Source organism: Giraffa tippelskirchi, chromosome 2, assembly GCF_054371585.1.
Source record: "Giraffa tippelskirchi isolate mGirTip1 chromosome 2, T2T-mGirTip1v1.2.pri, whole genome shotgun sequence".
NCBI classification, from domain to species: Eukaryota; Metazoa; Chordata; class Mammalia; order Artiodactyla; family Giraffidae; genus Giraffa; species Giraffa tippelskirchi.
Genome location: NC_137276.1, coordinates 143,248,075 through 143,274,462, shown reverse-complemented (window position 1 = coordinate 143,274,462; position 26,388 = coordinate 143,248,075). Strand labels below are relative to the sequence as shown.

Genomic DNA, 26,388 nt, shown 5'->3' with positions numbered 1-26,388 from the left:
GGAAGTATTCAAATATAATGTGGGTTCAGGGTTATTTAATTATTCTACTATTGCAGCATCCATCAGAATAATAGAACTGTAAGTGCTTTCATCAAGGCCAAGGATAGCAATAAGCTGAGATGGAAATTAGACTTTAACAGTTATAACTGAGGATACTTAAAAGATTAACAATTCCAACACAGTATTGAACAGATCTCAGCATAAATACATAAATGGACGAATAATCCTTTTCTTTACCCAATTCTACATTAGGAGAAAATCCTCTGTGTTCAATCTAGGCAAAGGGAACATGAACCCCTAGATCAAGTTTATGATCTTACAAATAGCCAAGAAATGAGTCAAATACATTATCAACATCTAATGTCAACAACACAGCCAAAGTGCTAATGGAAATTGTAGTTTCTCATTGGCATACTCAGTGCTTCAGAGGGCCCAATGTTTTCATAGACCATCAAATGAGAAGATTTCAGGGTAGTAGATAAACTAGGTGCGTGAACTGAACTGGACAATATTGATGGATGCCTAATGAGGTTATGGAACAAATCAACATAGCTGGCCTGCTGCCTGTTCATTAGCCATCCTAGAAGAGCCTGAGGGGCCCCACCTAGAACCAAAAGAAAGCATCACTGGAGTTCAAGATCATGAATATCATACAATCAGAAAATTTTACAGCCAGAAAGCCTCTAAGGAACCATGTAGTTCAGTGTCCACAAGTCTGTACATCATTGTTGTTCTTCAGTGATTCCATGAACTTCTTGTAATTGTATGCAAAATTGCATTTATACATGCCCAAAAGCCACTGATCTAGTTCAATCATTTCATTTACTGGATGAGGAAACAGTTCCATTGAAACTAGATCACAACTCACTAGTACTAAATTGGAGGTAGCATCTGGAGTTCCCGCTGTCTGTTTTTGCTATCACAGACTGTCTCCTATTAAAGTATTTAAAGTCTTAACTGCAGTAAAAAAAGACAGACAGCTAGAATCCCTAATCTCTGCTTCCCTAAAAGATTTAGTGTCTTCCGTGTAATCACTCAGTAAGCTCTCCAGGAGTTAATTTATACTGCCCTTCCTTGTCAACACGCCAAATATAGCCTGTGTGATGTCTGTGTTCTGGAAACCTTTTCAATTGAAACAATATCTGGCATAAGTAGCTCATGCCCTAGTGATATCTCAGAAACCAAAAGCAAATATGCCAGAATACATAAAGGAGAAAATAGAGAATATAATTTTGGCTGAGAGGAACAAATCCAATCCTGCTTCACATGAAAACAGGCAGTACAGGTGAGTCAGAATCTCAGAAGGCTGCAGACACTGAGAGGAGAGATGTTAGGGTACAAGTGGGCCCTTCCTCCTTTGGCAGGTAAGGGCTCAGAGTGAGATAATTTGATTTATCAAAGTGTGGCTTTACTAGTACCTATATTAGTGAAAACAGGATACATTAGTCGGCCAGAAGCTCCAAGCTCAACCTCCTAGAGAATATCAAGGGAATATTTTTTTTTTCCTACTTCTCTGAATTTCTCTTCTTTTGTTATTATAAATGGAACATATTGTCAACTGAAATTGAGAAGTGAAACAGGTCTCTGTTAAAACACCAATGGAAATACAAGAATTTCAGACTGTATCATGTATCTTTTCAGTTAATAGGATATTAATCAAATACTATGAACTCTAGGAAAAGGATTTGATAAAAAGTTCCATGTTTCTTTCCTTAGATAGAAAGTTCTGTGCAAAAAATTTAAATTTTTTTCAACTAAAAAGGTTTTGAGACTGTAAGTGTGCAAGGACAAGGCTACATATGCGTTTTTACTGTCTTATATATAAAGAACAAATGTTTGTTAAAAAATTGAATTGGTGTATAAATCATCTAACAAATGATCACCCTGTGTGTTAGTTGCTCAGTCATGTCCGACTCTGCAATCCCATAGACTTGTAGCCTGCCAGGCTTCTATGTCCATGGAACACTCCAAGCTAGAATACTGGAGTGGGTGACATTCCCTTCTCCAGGGGATCTTCCCCACCCAGGGAATGAACCCAAGTCTCCTGCATTGCAGGCAGATTATTTACTGTCTGAGCCACCGGAGAAACCCAAAATGATCATCCTGATCATTTCCAAAGGAGAAAGAATCCTTGCTCAATAAATGCTCCCCTTATGAATGCACTAAGGCTATTTTTTGTCTTTCCTTGAGCAATTCTCTATAAATTTCAATCAACATTTTAGTTTTTCCAAAATGGCCTTCATTTTACAAATATATGCTAGGACTTTCATATGTTCAATAAATTAAGATTTTCTCTCAGCATTCCTGTTATAAAAGAAATGATACCTCTCCAGTAAGATATTTTGGTTAATGAATAAGAATGTCTCACTAAATTAATAACACTATTAGATTCACTGTCAGATGGCTTAACAGTGGTCTTTGGGGTTTGCTGACTAAGGTAAGTAGCAATTAAACATGAATTTGTACAAAGTAAATCTCCATCTCAAATCCAAACAAACTGTTTTCTCTTGATAAACCTGCTTCTTTTTCTATATTGATTATTATGATTAGGAGATTATTTTTTATCTAGTGTAATACTTTAAAAATTGACTAATTTTAAAAAAATTGGAAGTCTTTGACTATAAGGATCCATGTACTCAGTTGTGTCTGACTCTTTGTGACCCTATGGATTTTAGCCCACCAGGCTCCTCTGTCCACAGACTTCTTCAGGCAAGAATACTGGAATAGATTGCCATTTACTTCTCCAGGGGATCTTCCCGATACAGGAATCAAACCCGAGTCTTCTGAATTAACAGACAGATTCTTTACCAATGAGCCACCAAGGAAGACTTTGATCTATTGAGTGATTACTAAAAGGATCTACTTCAAGCTTGTCTGTATTTAACCTAAAGCACCTAATGGGAAAGGACCTTTTCCCAAAAGCACTTGTTGAAAATAACTACAAGGCAGTTGTCTTAGGCAGTGAAAAACAGTGGCAAACAAACAAATTTCATGATTTGTTTAGGTGTTCACCTCTACCATTGGAATCTCTTCAAGGGCAAAGATTATACCAAACAAATGTTTGTTCCCACAAATCCTATTAAAATGCTTAAGACATAGTGAGTATACATGTCAGCTGAGGTAATTCGTAAGTGAATGAATGAGAAGATATGGAAGAACTAAGATCCCTCTTCTGTTGGATGTATAACTGGTTCAATTATATGACTTTTTTCCTTTTTTACATATTAGAACTTTCAGAATATACTTGTTCCCACATCCTTAGATACAATTAAATAAAACATTGATTTCTAGGGCTGTCATTAAAAAAGAACCACATTGGATGACTTCAACAACAGAAGTTTATTTCCTCACAGTTTTGGATGCTGCAAGTCTGAGATCAAGAAAGACTCAGCAGGGCTGGTTCCTCCTGAGGGCTGTGTAGTAGAATCTGTCAGAGGTGTCTCTCCATGGCTTTTGATGACAGTATTCTCTGTGCCTTTACAGGGTCTTCCCTCTGTCCATGTCTATGACCAAATCTCTTCTTTTTATAACAATATCAGTGATATTAGATTAGGGCCAACCCTAATGACCTCAGTTTAATCTAACCACCTCTGTAAAGACCCTATTTCCAAATGAGGTCACATTCCGAGATACTGGCAGTTATGACTTCAACATGATTTTTTAGGGAAACACAATTCAACCTATAACACCTATCCTCACTCACAGAAAAAGGGTGTGTTATGATTATGTTTTTCAGTCTTTTCAGAATATTTCTAAACAATAAGTCAGATTTTTCAAGATATTTTCTATTCCCTTTAAAACATTTTATGAAGAAAAAAATCCCTAAGGTCTGTAGCAGTGGTTTTGAAACTCAGTTGTTACATCAAAGTCCACTAGAGCTGAAGCAAGAACAACTGAAGTAATTTTGTTCCTGGCTGAGACATCAAACATTGAATCTGCCCTGGGCAAAGGCCTTAACTAATCTGAGCTTCTGTTCTTCACCAGCAAAAGGAAGTGTTTAGGCTGAATCCCTGTGTAATTCCACAAGCCCAAAGACTCTGATTCTACCTTGTCTTATTTTGCCACAGCAATTGGCACTGTTGGAGGTGACCTGGAAATAACACGAGAGTCCTTATTTAATGAAGAGATTAATATAAATTCAGTTGAGTTTTGAAATGTTTGCACAGCTGAAGACCATGAACCTCCCAGACTTCTTAGACAAATTCCATCCATTCTCTGAGGACAAACTGCCTTTGGAATTGTAAATGCACACAGATGTTGCTTTCAGCACAAAAAATTACCTGTGGTAGGTATGGCTCATGACAGTGCCTTAAGCCACTCCAAAGTAATTTTCATCAAGATTGAGTATTCCAGCTATCTTCATTTTCTCAAAAATTAGTCCTAGAAAAATAGAACCTATCACAACAGGTTATAGGATTTAAGTTAAATATTAATTTATAAAAAATTATCTTGGATTCTATGATATAATTCAAAGCAACTTACAAAATGGTGACCAGGTATTCTAAAACAGTAAATTTTTAAAGTATCTATTTGTAAAAAACACCAAAAGACAACAGAATCAAGACGATGAAATGATCTTTATTGACACAGGAAAAACAAGTATGCATTAGAAAAAGAATCCATTTCTTTTGATAAAAGTACTTTTATAAATTTCATACAGAGTATAGTGATCAAAAGTTATTTTAGGGAAAATGTGTTGAAAGATAATGACTCATATGAACATTGCCTTTGAGAAATAATCACGGGATATTACAACACAAGACTATAGGATATGTTAGGACAATTTGAGACAATATCAACGCTGTGGAAAAAATGCACCAATACTTCAGAAGATTTTTTAGAACACAAGGAATTCCTTAAAAGTGACATCTACTTAAATTATCTGCTGAGACTAATTCTTGAGGATACCAGATATATATTAAACTGTCATTAATTTACTTAAGTATATAATAGACGTTGGAGAGAAACAAGTAAGCTGACTTCAAAAAGCAACTGTCTCAATACCCAACACTTGACAATAATAATAATGACAAATTGTTTAAAAAGTACTACCAAAATGAAACTTTTAAGAAAAGTATAGTGTGTTTGGGCTTTTTTTTATAACTATGTTAATAAACATCTTGAGTCTAAGAAGCTTCTACCTGAAGCTTCTAAGATTTATAAATTTCACTGCAGTTCTGGATAACAAAAAGGTATTATAGAGTGTGGGGCAGATGGTTATAAAATCATGCCCCATAGTTACAATATTTATTAATTAATATAGTGGTGAAGAGTGATACAGGATTGAAAAAGAACACCAGCAATATTAATACAGGTTATGGTGATCTGAGGTTCATGATGTACTTTCTGAGAGTATACCGATCACCCAAAATTGATAAAGTAATTCTTCCATCAAAGCAACATCCCATTCTACAAGTAATTTCTTACAAGATACTGAGTGTCTCAATGTTCTTATATGGTTGATTCACTTCTTATGGCTGTGTGTGCACAGAAAATGGTTTATTCATTCTTGCTGGCAATAGCTCTGGAAAATATAGGTACTACTTTATATACCTATTACATACTTTAAAAGTAAACATCTCTCCTTTTCCTCCCAGGATGAAAGCCTCATTGCAAATTTTAATTAAGATCAGAAGTGGTACTATATATTTTATGGGTGAGTCTAAAGTATGAAGAGATTAAATGGCCAGCTTATTTTGCTAATCATGAAATAGAAATCCACCAACTCCCACTTCAATTAATAAGACACCTAAAAAAGACTCTCAAAGCTGTGTTTTCTGAATAAAAGGCTCTTACCACCTGTGGGATAGGAACTGAACTTCCCCCTACTTATTGAGTTCACTCCACTATTTTCACTTCATCTAAGCTTTCCTTCCTTTTACTCTCCACATGTTTTGGAAATTACAAGGCTGCCCCTTGTCTCTAAACTTGAAACTGGGAGTTTCTGACTTTTTAAAAAAGATCATTGTTGACATATAATTCACATATAATAAAATGCACCCATTTTGAAATATCTGATTCAATGGTTACTATATTCACATTGTTGTATATTAATCAGCACAAACAAATTTAAAACAGTTTTATCCTTCCAAAAAGAAATCCCATACTTCAGTCACTCCCATTTCCCTCTCTCCCACTGCTAGGAAATCAATAATCTACTTTGTATCGATTTACCAATTCTGGACCTTTCATATAAAAGGAATCACACAGTATGTAGTCTTTGTGACTGGCTTCTTTGACTTACCACATGTTTTCAAAGTTCAATCGCATAGTAGTATGTATCAATACTTCATTCCTTTATTGCCAAATAATATTCTACTGTATAAATATACCATATTTTATTTATCCATGCATCAGCTGATGAATAATTGGACTGTTTGCACATTGAGGCTATTACGAAAAATCCTGCTATGAACATTCATGTACATGTCTTCATGTGGTCAGACATGATCCTGTTTATCCTGGATATATAACTAGCAGTGGAATTCCTGAGTCATATAGAAAATCTATGTTTAACAATTTAAGGAAGAGGCAAACTATTTTCAAAAACAGTTGTACCAGTTCAAATTCCCTTCATCAACATATGATGGTTCCAATTTTTCTATATTCTCACCCACACATACGATTATCTGAGTCATAGCAGTGGATATAAAGTGGTGTATTATTGTGGCTATGACTTGCATCTTTCTAATATGTAATAATAAACTTCCTTTCATGTGTTTATTGTCCATTTGCCTATCTTCTTTGGAGAAATATCTGTTCAGATTCTTTGCCCATTTTTAATTGACAGATACAATGTGGCAATGAAATGCCAAGACTCTATCCACATCAGTATCACTAACAAAGTTGATATTGGACTAGGAGGGGAAAGACTGAAATCTCAAAGGTAGGCAATAATACCAAGTATTTCTGACATCATGTCATGACCAAAGTCAAGTAAGTGGCTGTGATTTTATATGATTCATATAGCCTGAAGATGTAAGGAGCAGCCTCAAAGGGTGAAGTGGGGTGCCTCTAGCTGTGAATGGCAGGAACTAAGCTGGATATGAGAACCAATTCCTAGTAGGCTGGTTCAGAACAGGGTTTCGAATCAAGAAATGAAGGAGGAAACTAAGTCAGGCGGACAAAGCAAATATGACAAAAGTGGAGTGCTATGAGATTGTAAAGAAATGTACTAAGAATTTATCCCAGATACTGTAGATGAGAAGCTGAGAATAGTCTCTACGCTTAGGTTAGGAAGAGGCTTTTTACATACTTCTCCTTATAACGGGCTGGTTTATGAATTTGTAAAGATTTAGGCAACATATTGATGCCTACAACTAAGAAGCATTACTGAATCCTTGCTGTACCCCAAGTACTCTTCCAATTGCTTTACATATATTATTTCACCTAATTCTCATGAGTACCACAGGAGGTTAATCCAGTTATATTAATAAAAGAGATGAGAAAACGAAGATTTTAAAAAGGTTAAGTATCTTATGTAAGTCACACAGCTATAAAACAGCTGAGTTTAGATTTAAAACCAGATCTAGCTAAATCGAAATTATGTGGTCTTTGATTATAATAGTCAAGATGAAGAAAAACTGCATTTGGATCAAGCTTAGTCTTTTACTTAAAATAATAAAAAGTGGTATATGGCTTGGATGCTAGAGGTTAATAGGGTTTGTAATCTTCACTGGTTATTAGTATTACCATCAAACTAATCAGCAATATATGAAACTTCTGAGCTATCTGTGACTTTTTCTTTTCTCAACATATCACTTCTATCTGACACCCATTTTCTGTTCCACTCTCATAGATCTACTATTTCAGGTCATCATATTCGATAACTGCAGTATCTTTCTACCTGTTAACTGCCCTTATATAAATCTAGGTGATTCACTACTGTAAAACTAATTCTTAAATATAGTTCAGATCACAGCATATCTACATTCAAAAATATTCAATACTCTCCTCTCACATCCACCAAATCAAGTAGAGCTAACTGACCTTCACATTCCTGGCCTCCATAATATACCCATGACTTTCCATTCCAGCCTAGACATCTTAGCTGCCTACAGCTAAACTGTACCACTCACTATTGTTGAAAACTACTCTATGTTTCCAAACTTAATTCATTTATTTGTTCTTTTCTCTGGCATGGAATGCCTCCCCTATGTCTGCCCATTGAAATTCAATCCATCTCAAATGCCACATCTTCCAGGAAAACTATCCCAATTCCCTCAACATAATTCCTTCCTCTTTTAATTACAGTTTTTCTTCTGTAGCTCATGTAACTCTAGGTTACTATATCTTCATGGTTCACTTAATCTCCCTTTCTAGACATCAAGTTCTCTGAAAGCAAAGCCTGTGTATTACTCTTGTTTGAATTCCAAAACACTCAGCAGATGTTTTGAAATTACGGCCATTAAAAATATTCATTGGGTTAAATTATTAAAGTTGAAAATATATAGTGATGCATTAGTCAGAACTATTTTGGTTGCAAATCCATCTAATTTAGACCCAAAGAGAATTGTTTTGGGCTCATATGGACAAATTATGGAAAAGGAAAACTACCTTGCCATAGACGGCCATTAGTGGTGTCCCGGTTTCTATCCTCTAAGCTTCAGCACCAGAGAGAAAGGAATCTTCTGCAACACTCACCTCGACAACTGCACCTGTTTAAAAAATACCAGAAAAAGTTTCTGACTGCCCAGCTTAATTCACTGATTCACTGAATTTGACAGTAGACAAAATTGAACACAAGAAGGTACCAGTGCCAGTTAAAGACCTCATGGATAAAGTAAGGAATCATGTATGTGTGTGTGTGTGTTAGAGTGCTTTCTCAGAAAATGAGAGAAGGGATATGATATAAACAAATATTTAACGTCTACTATAAGTAGTGAAAGGTTTCAGTGATAATAACTGATTAAAAACAAAAAAAAGGAGAAAAGGAAAATTTTAGTCTATCAGTATATAAACAGAATTTAGAACAAATTGTATCATTTGTTTTCCCATTCCTATTATTGTCCTTTCTTCAACATTCCTAAGTTGGCAGGTTCAGATTTTGCATAGTTTATATAGAAGTAAGGCTGTGTATAACTGTTGATAAATTTCCCAGATTGATATAAAAAAGAAAAAGACTGCTTATCTTAACTGTTTGGGAATCCAGTGTTCCATGATGGTTAAAACAGTGTTACTGAATATAAATTTTAGCCTTTCTCATGTAAATTAACTTTTTTACTTTCTGGCATCATATTTCTCTCTTCTATTTTTATTGTTGGAAATATACATCATTTATCTCAGAGTATCATATACACATGACAGTAAGAATCACAGTCTCAAATAACCATTAATATAATTACCAGAAAGACAGCGTAAATGAGTAGGAAATAAGGTAATTTGAGAAGTGTCTACTCTTGAAATGGGCAGCTGTTATGCTGCTTCAGCCAATTGTTCCATCGAGGGAAGGCAGATGAGTGTTGTTGAATCAGGTGGTTCCTTGTATTAAAAAATTTCAGAAAGTCAAGGTTATGTATGAAACCTCTTCATTTCTATATGTGAGCCACCAACTCATATTTTTCAAATGCTTTACATACCAGACAGAGCAAATCTTCAGGTAAAATCTAACCTGCCAATTTTTTCTTCTGTAGATAGGTTCAACAAGTACTCATTGAATGAATGCTTATAAACAAATCTAATGATCTGAAAATCAAATAATGGTTTCCTATTAATTACAGCCCAGTTGTAGAGACTACTTTCTCCAGAAGAAAATGTTGGCCTCAGTTCATTAAAAAGCTGTTTAAAATTTTAACTTTTATAGGAGAATCATTCTTTTGTTAATGGGAGGCATAGGTAAATATAATCCTAAAAATCATCTCTGAAGAAATTAGTCAAATGGATGATCAATTCACTCTTATAGATGGCTTTCATATGTTATTAAAAGGATAACATAGCTAGCATTTATTGGTATTCTTGTTTATTTCTTCCTACTTAAGTAACACAAAGTTTAAGTGTTTAAATTGCTCAATTTAATCCTTTTCATAAAGACATTTAAAACTGCTATCAGCCATACTGATATCTCTTTCTCTGAATTTCTGTAGCCCTTATTTGTTGTATGTCATTTAGTGATATTTTCAAACTTCAAGAAGTTTCTTGACTGTAGAAGTGAAATATCTATACAGTGAAGCAATGGAAAGAACAACAAGCTTGCTATTAGGAGATCCAGTCAGATTCAAATTCATTCATTGTGGGACCTTGAGAAAGGAGAGAAAATGGTCTGCTATGTACTTCAGCAAAAACTCTTCAGCAGTGGTCAACTGAGAGAGGGAGACAACAGAGGGAAATCAGGCATTTAGTTGTCCAAGCAACTGTCAACTGTCAACTCCTGTTAAAGAAAGGAGATAGATATGAGAACCAGAAAGGGCAGTACTGATAAAACCTACTATGAACAGATGTTGGGAGAAAGGAAGAAAAGAATAAAAATAAATGCCAAGCTATGTGAGTAAAAGATATTTTATCATTTAAAAAGCTATACTTAAAAAACAATGTGGAGTACTTAGAGAAAAAAATAATAATATGACCTGGGTTCTATATATATGCAAATTAAAATCTATGACAAAAAGCCCAAATAAAATGAGAGAAATGGAAATATACTAGAAAATAAAAGGAAGATAAAAGGAAAGGAAATTTACTTCTAAAGTTAAGAAGAGAAATAGAAGATATTTTTAAAAATCACACTATGAAGTTGAAACGTACAATATCTAAGGTGAAAACTATGTCAGATCAATTTATCAGCAAATTACATGACTCAGGAAAAAGGACTAGTGAATCTAAAAACAAAGCAATGCAAATTATGCAAAAAGAAACAAGAAACAGAACCAAAAAGACAAAAGAAGAGAAGGGGAAAAGAAGAAGGTATTGTGGGGAATATAATATGTGTATAAATAAAACATATAACAATAACAGCATAAAAATGGGAGGAGAAAACAGAATACTACCGTAAAATTCTGACACAATATGTAAGTGGTATATTATCACTTGAAGGTAGACTCTGATAAGTTAAAAAATGTATGCCATAAATTCTAAAACAAGAACTAAAATTAAAAAAAAAAAGAATTACAGCTAATAATCAGCCAACAATTGAGATAGTATAAAATAATAATTTTAAAAGTATTCAATCTAAAAGAAGGAAATAAATGAGAGAAGAAGATCAAAATAAGGATAGAATCAACAGAAAATGAATAGCGAGATAACAGAACTCAGCATATCAATACAATATGTAATTATTTATAAACACTATAATAAGAAGGCAAAATTACACAATTGGATTTAAAGAAAACAGCAAGACCCAACTATTCACTGCTTACATGAAATATATTCAATATAAAGAATCAAATAGGCTAAATGTAAATTGATGATAAATATACACTATGTTAATTCTAGCTGAAAGAAAACTGTAGTGAGTATATTAATATCAGAAAATTGGATTTCAGAGCAAAGCATAATACTAGAGATAAGGTATTTTTATGGTAAAGGGGTTAACCTCTAATCAAGAAAACATAATATTCCTAAAGATTTATACATCTAGTAAGGCAGTATAAACACACACAAGGCAAAAATTAATAGAACTTAAGGAGAAATAAATAAGTCCATATTATAGTCAGAGATTAATCACAGAGCAGAAAACAACAAAACATATATAAAACAATAATGAAAATCAATTAAGTAAGAGACAAAACATATATAAAACAATAATGAAAACCAATTAAATAAGAGGCTGAGTCTTTGAGAAAAATCAAAACAATTGATGAACATCTAAAATGATGACAAAAAAAGGAGATTCGATACGAATTAAGAGTATTATTAGATAAAATGGAAACCCTAACAAGAAGATAGCAACTACCAAAGCTCATTCAAGAAAAATGGAAAACTCTGTACAGACTTAAATCTATTAAAAATATTGAATCTGTAGTTACAAACTTCTTTCACAAAGAAGACCAAAGAGTGAAAGTGAAAATCGCTCAGTCATATCCGACTCTTTGCGACCCCATTGACTATGGAATTCTCCAGGTCAGAATATTGAAATGGATAGCCATTCCCTTCTCCAGGGGTTCTTCCCAACCCAGGGATAGAACCCAGGTCTCCTGCAATGCAGGCAGATTCTTTACCAGTTGAGCTACTAGGAAAGATAAAAAACGACCTATATAAACTGAGAGAAAAATCCATCTTTATGTATAAGATGACTCAATATTGTCACAATGTCAGTTTTTCCCTACTTGATCTGTATAATCAGTCCCAACCAAACTTCCATCAATGTATTTTGTGAACATTAACAAAATGATTCTAAAATTTTTATGGAGAGGGAAAGGACACAGAATAGCCAAGACAATACTGAAGGGGAGGAACAGAGTTGGAGGACTGACACCATCCAACTTCAAAACTTACCATAAAGCTAGAAAGATAGTGTGGTTTTGATAAAAGAGCAGAAAAGTGGATCAATGGGACAAAATATAGAGCCCATAGACCCAGAGGAACTAAAGAGCCTCTTGAGGAAAGTGAAAGAGCTGGCTTAAAACTCAATATTCAAAAAAATGAAGATCATGGCATCCAGTCTCATCACTTCATGGCAAATAGATGGGGAAACAATGGAAACAATGACAGACTTTATTTTCTTGGCTCCAAAATCACAGATGGTGACTGCACCCATGAAATTAAAAGGTGTTTGCTCCTTGCAAGAAAAGCTATGACAAACCTAGACAGAATATTAAAAAGCAGAGACATTACTTTGCTGACAAAGGTTTGTATAGTCAAGGCTATGGTGTTTCCAGTGGTTATATATGGATGGGAGAGTTGGACCATAAAGAAAGTTGAGTGCCAAAGAATTGATGCTTTTGAACTGTGGTGCTGGAGAAGACTCTTGAGAGCCCCTTGGACATCAAGGAGATCAAACCAGTCAACCCTAAAGGAAATCAATCCTGAATATTCATCGGAAGGACTGATGCTGAGTCTACAGTACTCTGGCCACCTGATGAGAAGAACTGACTCATTAGAAGACCACTGACGCTGGGAAAGATTGATGGCAGGAGGAGAAGGGGACGAAAGAGGATGAGATGGTTGGATGGTATCACCAATTCAGTGGAATGAGTTTAAACAAACTCCAGGAGATGGTGAAGGACAAGGAAGCCTGGCTGTGCTTCAGTCCATGGGGTCCCAAAGAGTCAGACATAGACAGAGCAAGAACAACGTGAAAGGCAATCTAGTGCAGCAAATATAGTATTTTCAACAAACAATGCAGAAACATCCACATACAAAAAAAAAAAAAAAAACCTGGACACAAAACTTACTACACATCACATAACTCAAAATGGATGACATACCTAAATGTGAAAAACGCTAAACGATTATAAAACCCATAGAAGACAACACAAGAGAAAATCAAAGAAAACTTCAAGTCTGATATCTTAATTTGTGAATTCTATAAACACACTTCAGGATGAAGTAATAGAAATTCTACACAAATCCTTCTAGAAATTGAAAATAAGGGAATACCTTTCAACTGATTCTGTAAGACCAACATCACACTGATACCAAAATCAGGCAGACTTAAAACTACAGAACAATAGCCCTTATGAATACATGTAAAAGGATCTGAAACAAAATTTTAGCACATCTAATCTAACATTGCATGGAGGAAGAATACATCACTACAAAGCAGATATTACCCTGACGATGTAGCCCAATTAAACAAGCAAAAATCAATGTATTTAATCATATTAACAAAAAGAATAAATAGAGAAAAAGCATCTGTCAAAATCCAGCATCCATTTCTAATAAAAATTTTCAAAAAACTAGTAATAGAAGTCAACTCCCTCAATCTGATAAAAGGAATCTGAAAAATCTACATCTATCATCATACTTAGTAATGCCTGGTAAAAGTCTGCATGAAAATCTAACTGATCACCAACAAAACAAGAGTGTCGACTCTCACCACCTCTATTCAACATGGTACTGTAACTTCTAGCCTTTGAAAATAGAAAAATAAGTAAAGGCATTGAAAATTAGATAACACGGTAACAATATCTTTGTTTATAGGCAACATAATCATCTATGTTGAAAAATGGTTAAAATCTATTTTTAAAAAAGCCACTAGCACCAAAAAATGAGTTTAAGAAGTTGCAGGATATGCTTTAATATTAAAAAATTAATTTTGTTTATATATACTAAAAATAATAGAAATAACAGAATACCAATTTCAATTATATTAAAGGTATAAAATACTTAGGGGAAAATCTGTCAAAATCAGGAAAAACCTATACATTGAAAACTTTATTTATTAATGATGACCTAATAAAAAATAATCTAAATAAACAAATGGATAAACACTGTCAATGGATCAGAAGACTGAATAGTGTCAAGATATCAAATTAATATATAGATTCAACGTAATTCTAAACAAAATTCCATCAAGTTGTCTATAAATATTGAAAAATTGATTTTAAAATTCATGCATGAACTCCACGACTTAGAATAGACAAAACAACTTTGAAAAGTTTGAAATTCAATCCTGTCTGATTTCAAGTCTTTTTATACAGCTACAGTAATCAAGACAATATAGTATGGTTACAAAAATAAGCAAAAATGGAATAAAATAGAAATTCCAAAAACAGATCCATAATATATGAATGAAATATTCTGACAAAGATACAAAAGTAATTCATTACAGAAAAGATTTTAAGCAAACGGTAATGGAAAAATTATAAATTGATTTGCAAAAAAAGATTCTAATACAAATTTCGCAAAAATTAATCAAGGTGGCATCAAAATATACAAAAATTAAATCAGGCTGGATCACGACCTTATCATAAAATCTAAGACTAAAAATTAAAGGAAAAAAAGATATGAAACCAAAAGCACAATGCATAATAGACTAAAATCATAAGCTAGATAGCATCAAAATAATTTCCACTATTCAAAAGAAACGTTTAAGACAACAAAAGATAAACCACAGAAGAGGAGAAAATATATGGAAATCATATATCTGATGAAGGACTTGTATATGGAAACACAAAGTACTTTGAAAGTTCAATAACAAAAAAACACACAACCCAATAATTCTCACAAAAGATTTGAAAAGAAAAGTCACCAAAGAAGGTATGTAGATGGCAAAGAAGTAAATGAAAAGATCCCAAACGTCATTGGTTATTAGGGGAAAACACATTAAACTGGCAACAATATTGTCACTAAAACCTATTAGAATGATTGAAGTTAAAAGACTGCTCCTATTTTCTGCTCCATCCAAATGCCTATGATTCCTTCATAACACATCCCAAATGCCATGTCGTCTATTAAAGTGCTCCTTGATGAATATGACTCTTTATTCCAGGAGTGGGCAGACTACAGCTTGGTCTGCTGCCTGGGGACACAGTCATACCCACACATTTAGATATTATCTATCAATAGCCTCTTTCATGATACCATGGCTGAGCTATGTACAAACAAAAACACATATTTACTATCTGGCCCTTTATAAGCAAAGTCTTCTGATACCAGTTTTATTCCTTCAAATTCCCACACTTCGCATCTCTCTTAAGCATCATTCATTATATTATGCATCTTCTTACGTTTAAGATCTTTAAGGGCAGGAACTCAACTGTACAAGCACTATGTAGTACTTTGCATTCAGTCAGTTCTCAATAAAATCTGTCAAATCAGACAATTTATGAATGAAAAGAGTTAAATCAGCAGATACGAACTAGGATGAGCTCTTAATTACAGAATAATAAGAGTGCATTGCTGTCATCAGATTAGGCTATGATACTGCAACCACCTTTGCCTACAGCTCAAAGAATGTTAGAGTTGAAATAAGCTTTAGAGCTCTGCAGATCAATCTATTCATTTTTAGCTGAAAAAACTGAGGGCCAGAGAGTTTAAATGATTAGCCAAGGATAAAATAAAGAGTGTTAGAACAAAGACTAAAACTCATGCCTGCTAAAGATAATGGAACAGATAGGTTCATGGGCAGGCTTTAAGAGATAGGCTAACTCCCTCAAAATGTATAGCTTCTACATTTTACATAAGTGCATGTAAACATCTTCTTGGGAAGAGTATTATATTCTCATCAGTGTCAAAAAGAGTTCATAATCAAAACAAAACTGAGAAAAAGATATTTTTTTTTGGAAAATCACTGATTGTTATTGTCTAGTTAAGTAGTAAAGCTACTGGTCAACAGGTATGATCATCCTATATTCTTTATCACATCCAAGGCAGAAGCCAACACACATTTTGCCAGTGTAAACAGCTACTGTGCACAGCAATTCAAATACTTCAGGTATCCCTCTTTATTTTCTTCTAAGGATCCTTCAGTGTAGAAGTACTTCTGCAGTACTAATCAAAACAATCAAATCAAGATTGTGCGCTTAGCAGGGGGATGGGGGTGGGAGTTAATGTGAAAGGAAAAAGTTGTATATTTCCTACCTTAAGAAATATTTCAAGGAGGTTATTTGGTATGCGTGAAGAAAAAAGATTTAATAACAGATGTCAAATAATTTACTATCATTATCATTCTGATTTTAGGAAATCTATTTGTCAAAAAAAATCTTCCAATAAAATGAATCTATGAGACTGATGATTTAATACAAGTACAAACTCAATGTGACATAAGGGTTTCTGTAGATAATGAGCAATACTATTATGCAGACTAAATATTAATGTGCACTGCCTACAAATGGTAGCATTACTATTGCCAAACATATCAGACCACACTTAAAATGGAACTTGAAAACCTATGAAAGTTACACTACTTAAAATAAAACAAAACACTTACTTGAAAGCTTTAATAGAAGGAAATTAGTAGTAAGAGAATTGGTTAAGGAGATTTAAAAAAAAAAACATAAATATACTGAAATTTCACTCATAGTACTCAAAAAAGTAAAGAATACTCAGAAATGTTTTCAGTAAGAATGGCCACAGAATCTTTATGAACAAAGCACTAAAATTTTATTAGAGGATATAAATTCCCCCAAATGGGAAGATACTTAATGTTTTTGAATAAGAATTCTTAATATCACAAAAACAGTAAGTTTCTCAATGTCACTATGCATCTTTAATGAAATCCCTATTAGAATGCCAATTTTTGTCCTTTATCAGATAAAATTACCTTAAATTTATACAGAAGGATAGATGCCCAAAATTTGAAGGAAAAAATAAAGTTGCTGGAAGCCTCTATTATCAAATCATGTATTTACCATAATAACAAAGTACATCAGATAATATGATTATTATCAGATAGATAATCTCCTCAGTAATGAGACCAGTGGGAAGAAAAGGGTCAATGGCTTAACAAATGGTACTGGCAAAACTGAATACATGTCTTGAGGAATGTCAAATTAAATTACTATTTTATATCATGTCTTTAAAAATTTAGGATTAAGATTTGAATATAAAAGAATAAAACAATAAAAATCCCATAAGAAAATACAGCACATTGTATTATAATATAGAGTTCTGAAAGAATTTCATGATCAAAATGAATTTACTACATAATTATAAAAGAAAACAGACATATTTGTTCAAAGCTTTGAAACTTTTGAATGGTAAAAGATATGATGAACAAACTCAATCAACAAACTATAAATTTAGGGAAAATATTAAATAGTGTAATTAAGCTCTATGTTATGAAGAATATTTAAAATTTGGTAAGGCAGATATGAACAACACAATAGAAAAATGAGCAATTAAGTGGCTATTTATATACGAGATCATTCAAATTTGGGGGGAAAAAAAACATTAAACAGAACCTCAAACTAAGAGATTTGTAAATTAAAGTGAAAGTGAATCACTCAGTCGTGTCCTACTTTTTGTGGCCCCATGGACTGTAGCCCACCAGGCTCCTCTGTCTATGGAATTCTCCAGGCAAGAATACTGGAATGGGTTGCCATTTCCTTCTGCAGGGGATCTTCCCGACCCAGGGATCAAACCCAGGTCTCCCACATTGTAGGCAGACTCTTTACCGACTAAAAAAACATTAAACAAAAGCTCAGACTCAGAGATTTGTAAATTAAAGCAACAAACAATCATTTCCCACCTATCAGCTTGCAAACATTTAAAAGAGAGATTACAACTATTAGTGTAGATGAGCTAAAACGTGTATTCTCATACATAGCTATGATAGATGGTTAAAAAAAGACATATTTAAAACAAAAACTAGCATTTCTTTAAAATATGTACGTTAAATGTTTAAAAATATTTATTTTTAATTACCCATAAATAGTATCATTGAATACCTTTTCAACTGATATCTAATACATATTTAGGCACTTCCCAGGTAGCTTAGACAGTAAGGAATCTGTCTGCAATGCGGGAGACCAGGTTCATTAATACATTTTAATGAGGTTAACTATGAGCAACATGGCTTCCCCTGTGGCTCAGCAGTAAAGAATCTGCCTATAATGCAGGAGATGCAAGAGACACAAGTTGGATCCCTGGGTTGGGAAGATCCCCTGGAGGAGGAAACGGCAACACACACCAGCATTCTTGCCTGGAAAATCCCATAGACAGAGGAACCTGATGGGCTACATCATGGGGTCACAAAGAGTTGGACACGACTGAGCACATTTGCATGCACAATGAGCAATATATTTTTGTAGAATTAGAGGGAAATAAGATATCTTAAATTATATCTGACTTCTAAAACTGACTCAATTTTGACCACAGCTTGAACAAGTAACAATAAAAACATTATTTTTTCTATCTATACTAAGCATAGTTTAAATGGAATTCTTAGTAGACTCTGTGCAGTTTTTGTGTAACTGCACAGTACAAAAGAGAATACTCTTTTTCTAATGCTTAAACTCTCAGAAACACTGTTTGAGACTGTCACTAGGGGGAAGTCTTGTTTTCCAGAGGCTAAATTTAAATTACCATAAATCTTAAATTGTACATTTTTATGAATAAATGTATCTCAGAAGACACAATTCAAAGCACAAGACAAAACCCCACCTTGGAATTCACTCATAAGTTTCTGAAAACACAACCAATCAATATTTGTAAAATATAATATCAAAGGTATCTTTAAGTTTTATATCATCAACAGATCACAACGTTTTCTCATGTAAAAGAATAAGCCATATTTTACTTCAAATAACCCATAATTAGGGTATTTTCCTCTTTAGCTAAATGTGGAAATCCCTCAATTCTTCATTAAACTCTTTCTGCATAGGTACATAATATATAACCAATGACCTTTATCCATTAATTGATAAAACTCCTTTAATTTTTCACCACCTTCATACTACAGTTGTTTCTTAACAGTTTTCATAGAAATACTCATGGATAACAGTGAAAGAACTTGTACAGTTACTTAGGACAATTATTCACCTATTCTATGATGTTTATAAACCAAGAAAATTAAGTCTCTTTAGCTCACTGCCTTTCTAGTTTTAATCCCTCCCCAGAGGAAATCTATGTGTGGGTAATTTTTGCTCTAGGGCACTTACAGATTTGTTTCTGATAATAAGAACTGAACAGCTAAGTTACAGAATGCAAATTCCTGCTCTGAAAGCATGTTTCTTAATGCCTTAACTGCTATTATTTCAAAAACAAATTAAACAAGTTCTGTTGAAAGCCAATTAACCAATTTAGGAAGCAACTTAATGCAAATCACTGCCTCTTACTTTCACCCAACATGATGTTTTGTGATTCTAAGATGTCAGTCTTTAAATGTATACCTATAGCTAGTGACTGTTTTAAAGTGACTGAAGGTGCCTACACAAACATTCCACTGGGATGCATAAATTAAATAAAAGTTTTGATTTATTTTTACTTTCTACCTCAGCATCTTCATTCTTTCAGAGTCCTATTATAAACAAAATTGAAAAAAAAAATGTGTAAAAAGAGCACAGAGCTAAAAATCATCAGAATGAGATTATAATCCCAGGTTTATATCACAGAAACTGTATTTGGTCCAAACACCAGTCACATGATAAGGAAAACACCCGTTACATGATAAGGTCATAAGGAAAACTATTCCATAAGCTTAAGATGTTACGCACCTTTTGAAACAAAGTTTATGTATATGGATAATTTTTCTATTTTGTTCTTTAATTTTCATAGAACATTTGTCCTGACTATAAGGCATTGGGGATCAATTTCAACAGAAAATATTTAGAGATACCTAGCTAAAAGACATCTGATCTTTGAGAGTTCCATCCCTTCCCTACCCAGAGTTTCTTCGGCACCTCTTCCTCAATAATTCCCATTTCAGACACAGATTTGTTGAACTATGTTCAACCAATCTGAGTATTATTGATGAAACCACTTCAGTCAACATATAAACATGTATCCAGTGATCAGCAGGAAAAAAGAAAAAGTAACAAATACTGACACTGACAAGTAATGGTTTATAAGAATTAATCAATTTCTAAGAATTCACTTACTATTATTTAATATTAACACTAGCATTTCTATAACAGCAACATGTATAGTTTATTTCAAAGTTTATATAGCAGAGAAACATGTAACAATTGTACTCACTCTGAGCATTTATATACCTAGGAAAAATTTTAAGCATAAAATGAATGGACCACTTGAATAAACTTGTAGAAAATTAAGACATTATAATGAAGCATTAGAGAGATCAAATTAACTACAATACAGATATAAAACTTTAAAAAAGAAAGGAAAACTAAAAATGAAACGAGCAAACTACTACAGGGCAAATAAAAGCATTAAATGAAAATAGCTCAACATAGGAAAAACATAACTGATGTTTTACAGAGCTTTACAGAGCTCTTAGATTTATTTTTTCTGTTGTATTTTTCTGTGTATTTTTCCTGCTGCTCACACTTCAATCAATAATAACTACGATTTTTATGTCAAATAGTAGAGTGTTCTATTTTTAGCCTTTGAATAACCATTAAAAAATCACAGTCAGCAAAACCTGCTTATACTTTAATAAACATGTGTGGGGTTTTTGACAAGTAATGACATTATTCTCATAAGGATTTGATTATTAAGTATTATATGTGGAAAGAACAATAACACTTTTGTGTTGAGAATGTAGTTGAATAAATAAAAGTGTTAATATTTTGGTGTCAATTTGTAATATCTACCAACAAGTTGTATGCTTTCCCCTCACAGAGCTAGAGATACGCATTCTCTGGAAAGGCGTCTGTGTTATGGGTGTGTGTGCACTCAGTCATTTCGGACTCTCTGCAACCCCTATAGTCCATTAGGCTTCTCTGTCCATATATCTCTTAACCACTTTCCTCTGTTCACCTCGTTGACTAAGTTCTCTCATGACAGAGTCTCACTTTTTATCTTCACATCCTGGCACTTAGCATAAGACCGTATATATTCTAGGGACTCATTAAATCTGGTTTATGAATGAACAGATGAGTGACTGATGGACTCAGCTTACAAAGACGAAGGGGGGTGGCGGGGAGAGTGCTCCATCCCAAGGCAGTGAATTCCTTGGAAACAGTTCATTCTTATTTATATTTATCATTTTAGCAGGTAGTGTGATATCTGGAAGATATTAAATTTTCTAATAATGTTTGCCAAATGAATGAGTATGTGATTTATGCTAGAATTTCACTGAGCATGTGATTCTTACAAGTGTAAGTTTGTATCATTAATTAGAAACATAGTCAATCCTCTCATTGATTACTCTTTTCTGTTCCAATTTGGTCCCTGTAACTACTTTTCTGAGACTAAAAGAAACATTTCACAAACTATATATAATATTAGACTATTTTTATGATCATTCCTTATATAACTTACTCATTCACTAATTTAATCTTTTCTGTAAAATGTATTTTATATATGCTCCAATATCATACTGCCTACTTTCAAATAATTCTTTCTCTTTTAATATTTTATGTAAAGAAATTTTGCCTTAATCAAATCAATTTATCTTTTCCCTAATGATGTTTCTTTGCTTTTACACTTTGAAATTCCTTTCCCTTCGAAATGTTTAAAAAATATTCAATTTTACTTTTTTTTAATGTAACAGTGGTTTGATTTTTTTTAACTTTACTATTATCCAGTTGGAATTTATTTTACTATGAACTATTAGGTAAAGATCTAAAACTTTTCCTAATCCCTATGAAATAGTCCAAACACCATTTATTAAATATTATTTCTCTCCTCATAAATTTGAGTTGTCTTCTTAAGTATATATTCTTACATATAACCCAATCATATTCTCAGGGCTATGTCTATGTCAGATTGTGAATGACTAAAAAAATGGGACTGTGCTGGTGTAATAATGCATACAATACAATGGAATAAACAGCTAGGCACTTAAATGCTTTCTGTTAACAAAATTCTAGGTGACTTTTCCTGCTCTGAGATTTCAATATAATAATGAAAATACATATGTAGTTCCCCCATCGTTTATTAGAAGATCCCTTGAAAGCAAAATACCTGTCTCACTCATTTTTAGTTTCCACATTTAATATAGTGTCTGACAAAGAGACTTAGCAAGCTTTTGCTGAAATGAACAGAATTATGGCAAGACTAAAAAAGAGAGTGCTACGAGAAGAAAGATTTAAATACAAGGAGGTGGAAGATTTGTCCAACTAAATGAAAGAAGTTAAATGGTGGCAGGAGAATTTTATAAGAGACACAAAACTATAAAGTACAGATTTCATCAATTCTCTATTCACACCAGTTACTATGTAAATATAACCGATTTTCAAATAACTGCTTTATAGGTTATGTTTAGGTTGTTTCACACTTTTAGTAATGACAAAATTCACTCTGGCAAAATGCACTTTGATTCTCATTCCTCATTAACTGATTGATACATACTAATTCTTCAGTCAAAAATTCTCATCTCTAAGATGACCTGAGAATGTTTCACTTATAAATGGAAGGTTGTGACCCTAATTTTCAAACTCTGAAACCTCATGACTACATTCAGTGTTGTTAAAGGAATCTTAATTTTAACTTTGTTAATTAAAATTGTGAATCAATGGCCGAGGAAACTTTCACTAGACATATGTTAAATCCAGTGAAGCATTATTTAGAGAACATATATAATTCTCATTAGGCTGAGTTGTGAAAGGATGCAATACAATTTAATACTAGCCTCAAAATATAAATTCACCAAGAAAACTTTCTTTATTTCAAATACTATCTAAGTATTGAATTCCAAAACAAATGTGAAGAAGTGACTCATTGGAAAAGACCCTGATGCTGGGGAAGATTGAAGGCGGGAGGAGAAGGGGACCACAGAGGACAAGATGGTTGGATGGCATCACCAATTCAATGGATATGAGTTTGAGCAAGCCCTGGGAGGTGGTGAAAGAGGAAGCTTGGCATGCTGCAGTCTATGGGGTTGCAAAGAGTTGGACACGACTGAGCAACTGAACAAATCAAAAAATTGCATCTTGGCCTTCTGGCTGAGGTCATATATAGTAAAAATTCTCAACCTCTAAGCATGTCTACTGATTCAAGTTGGCAGATAGGATGGGGTGAGCAATAGAAGGTAACTAATATTCACAGAGATAAGTATTATGAGCTCCCTTTTGCAAATTAAGGTTTGTAGTTTTTAAGAAACAAAGGGAAAAATTGGTGCTAACAAGAGGAGGTGTCAGGGTTTGAACACAAGTTTCTCAAATTTCAGAGTTGGACCCTTTCCACTGTATTACATTCACAAATGATTCTGTCTGAAGAAATCTATGAGGTCCTAGTTACCAGATGACTTTGAAACCTAGGTGACATCTTCATCTCTCCTACTCACTGAAGGGAGTGATATTAGAAAATAAACACAAATACAAAAAAGGAATAGTGGTTGTATACATGGTCTTTATAAGAACCACATCTGGTTCTGAATAAAACTTGGAATTCATTCCACTGTGAGATGTAGCTTATGCCTAGCAGTACATACTAAGAATATCATGGTTGACAAAGAACAATGATTTTTGTCCTCAAGTTTAATGAAATAAAAAACATAGTAACTAAAGCAAAGAAATAAAGATCCTGAAATTTTAAAGCAATGGCAAATATTATAAATGGAGCTTTTTTATCCCTCCTTCTTTTGGTGATACTCACCAATTCCACTCTACATACATTCACACACATACACACTCCTGCTCCCAGAGGTACTCTCTAGAGGCAAGTTTTGTTTTCAAGGCCAGGTTTCCTCAAGCACCCCAAGCAATGCTATGTACTGTTCAACAAACTGTAGCTGTTCAACAAACACTGAATGAATGGAAACAAATATAGAGAAAGTGGAATTTCTCAATTCCTATTTAGTTCTTCAGAGTCCCTTGGACTGCAAGGAGATCCAACTAGTCCATCCTAAAGGAGATCAGTCCTGGGTGTTCACTGGAAGGACTGATGTTGAAGATGACATTCCAATACTTTGGCCACCTGATACGAAGAGCTGACTCATTGGAAAAGACCCTGATGCTGGGAAAGACTGAGGGCAGGAGAAGGGGACGACAGAGGATGAGATGGTTGGATGGCATCACCGACTCAGTGGACATGGGTTTGGGTGGACTCCGGGAGTTGGTGATGGACAGGGAGGCCTGGCGTGCTGCAGTTCATGGGGTCGCAAAGAGTTGGAGACGACTGAGCCACTGAACTGAACTGATAGGCTTGTAAAATATCTAGGTCTCACCCCAGATGGATCTTTTTTGAGTTTTCTCACTGTAGCTAAATAAACAGAACTAGCTTCCTTGGGAAGGTAACCAAGTGCCTATCAATGGCAGTGTTCAGACACACGAGGGATAAACAATTATTGTGGATACTGTTGAATAGAATTTCTAAATCAGAGAGAAAAGAAATTGTCCATCAGAACATTTTCTAAAATGAATACACTGATTTTTATCTTAATGAAGAAAAATCTCCTACACTTATTAAAATGGACATAATTTCATAAGGATACAATTAGGGTTCCTAAGAGGGAGTTTATAGCATAATACCTAACTTAAAATATTTTGTTTCTGCCAAATGCATTTGTAATTCTGTGCAGGTAATATTTTATGTGCTTATAAGAATGTATGTATACTATTTCATTTCCCTCTTTATACCCAGAAGTCTTAACACACATAGTGTTCCGCACTTTTTCCCCTCATAGTGATAAATATTAGAGAGTTTTTCATTTCAGTATTTAAACAGCGTCAACATTTTATATAGCTGTATTGTATTCCATTTTATAGCAGTACCATTGTTCATTTTACCAGTCCCTGATAGACAGTTATTCAGGATACTTCTAATCTTTGCTATTACAAACAATGTTGTAACAACTAACCTTATAAACACATCATCTCTCATGGTAGTATACCTGCAGAAATATACATTAAATACATAGATATAATAAATACTATATTAAAGGGAATATGTATTGGTAATTTTCATAAATATTAACAAATTGCTCTCCAAACAGCTGATATTTTAGAGTCCCATCCACAGTATATGAGTGTCTCTGAACTCCCTCAGCTTTTACAACACAGCAATTCCAGTGTTTTAAAACTGCATTAGCTTAAAGATAACTACAAAATAATTAACAGAAAGAAAATAAAGAAACCAACCAAAACAGAAGACTAGTATCAGAAAGAGATATTTTCTGTGCTCAGAAAATTTATATAATATTGCAAAGCATTAGAAGGAAAAATGCATTGTACTTCAGATACTTTGTTTTATATTCAAATGATTATTTCCCACAAGCAGAAAAGCTGAGTGATTTAAATATAATTAACAACTGTATTTGGAAACATTTAAATACATTTACAGTGAATTATAAAATAAATATGGTATCTTAGCTTGATTAAAATAAGAATTTAGCAGAAAAAATACTGAAACTCACTCAGTAAACATTGAATATGTGCTAGACAAGACACTTGTGCTGGATTTAAGGATACAAAGGTGAATAAAACAGTTCCTATTTGGGAAAACTACTTTCTTATCAAATTTTTGAACAATTATTTTTTAAAAACACACAGAGAATTATACATATACACTCAATCTCTTTAATACAAGCATTCCTTAAGAAAAAGTTTTCATTGTGTGTAAAATGAATTTGAAAACAAAAAATTATTTTGAACTGTAATGAAAATTCACATTACATATACTTCAAAATTATTAACACCTTTTAACCATTACAGCATTGTTCCTGAAGTAAGATATCAAAATTTGCTAGTCCTTTCTATAAAAAACATTTGCTCAGTAAAGACTGAAAGTACTTTAAAATAACAGCATGTACTAACTTCTTCCTTCTATTCTGCATGAATTTATTCTAATTATTACAGGAAGGAATTTATTGGCAAACACTTTGATGTTTCATTTAACTTTTTCACCTGAGAAGTGAATCATAGTAGGATGTCTTAAAGTGTTATCTACTTAAAAATGACAAATATTTAACCTAATGAAAAATAATTTATAATTTAACTTAACACTCAC

The 26,388-nt window shown here is 33.4% G+C and overlaps 1 protein-coding gene across 2 annotated transcripts in view; it reads right to left on the bottom strand.

Annotated features, from left to right (window-relative positions):
* NAALADL2 (N-acetylated alpha-linked acidic dipeptidase like 2) overlaps positions 1-26,388 on the bottom strand; it is a 1,599,429-nt gene that overhangs the window by 1,472,887 nt on the left and 100,154 nt on the right. The window contains exon 2 of one of the 2 annotated variants that reach the window (XM_081570964.1): positions 8,557-8,657. The exons of the other annotated variant lie outside the window; for it this stretch is intronic. The gene's annotated coding sequence lies outside the window, so the exon portion shown is untranslated. The remainder of the gene's footprint in view (positions 1-8,556; positions 8,658-26,388) is intronic. 2 annotated transcript variants of the gene reach the window in all.